The sequence below is a fragment of the Otolemur garnettii genome, unplaced genomic scaffold (assembly GCF_000181295.1).
Source record: "Otolemur garnettii isolate 467f Iridium unplaced genomic scaffold, OtoGar3 scaffold00031, whole genome shotgun sequence".
Lineage (NCBI taxonomy): Eukaryota > Metazoa > Chordata > Mammalia > Primates > Galagidae > Otolemur > Otolemur garnettii.
Genome location: NW_003852426.1, coordinates 10,545,474 through 10,546,011, shown reverse-complemented (window position 1 = coordinate 10,546,011; position 538 = coordinate 10,545,474). Strand labels below are relative to the sequence as shown.

Below are 538 nucleotides of genomic sequence, written 5' to 3'. Positions count from 1 at the left end.
AACAAATCAAGTGGAAGCCTGAGGTATGAGTTTACACCAATCTTCTTCTTGCCCACCCCTCAGGAGCCACCCCCTGCAAACCCAGGCATGTTCCTGGTGTGGGGAAAGAAAAGGAAAGTAAAAGATAAGACAGACAAGAGGAGGGTGGCTGATAACTCATCCTAGTATCCAGGACCTTACCATGGGCTAGAATGGGTTGGGGAGGACAGGGAGGAGGCCCCTCTGTAGAGATTGTCCTCACTGAACCATCCAGGGAAGGGGCTGCTCCAGTAGGGAGGGTATGGCTGTACCCTGTGGCTTTGGGTAATGGGACATGGCTACCACATCCCCCAAAGATCAACCCCCACTCTCATTACCCCACCCCAAAACCCTCCCCAGGCTTATGATGGGAAGTTGGTTCCAAGCAGGGATGGCCTGATATGCCCAGGGGAGCATCCACAAGGTCAGAGGCATAGAAACTGAGGCAGAATTCCATGTAGAATTCTCTCTTCCCAGGTTCCAGCAAGCAGAGTCTCAAGAAATCAAAGATTCCCCCCCC

The 538-nt window shown here is 52.6% G+C and overlaps 1 protein-coding gene across 1 annotated transcript in view; it reads right to left on the bottom strand.

The window, feature by feature from the left end:
- DAAM2 (dishevelled associated activator of morphogenesis 2) overlaps window positions 1–538 on the bottom strand; it is a 75,495-nt gene that overhangs the window by 12,627 nt on the left and 62,330 nt on the right. The window lies entirely within an intron of this gene.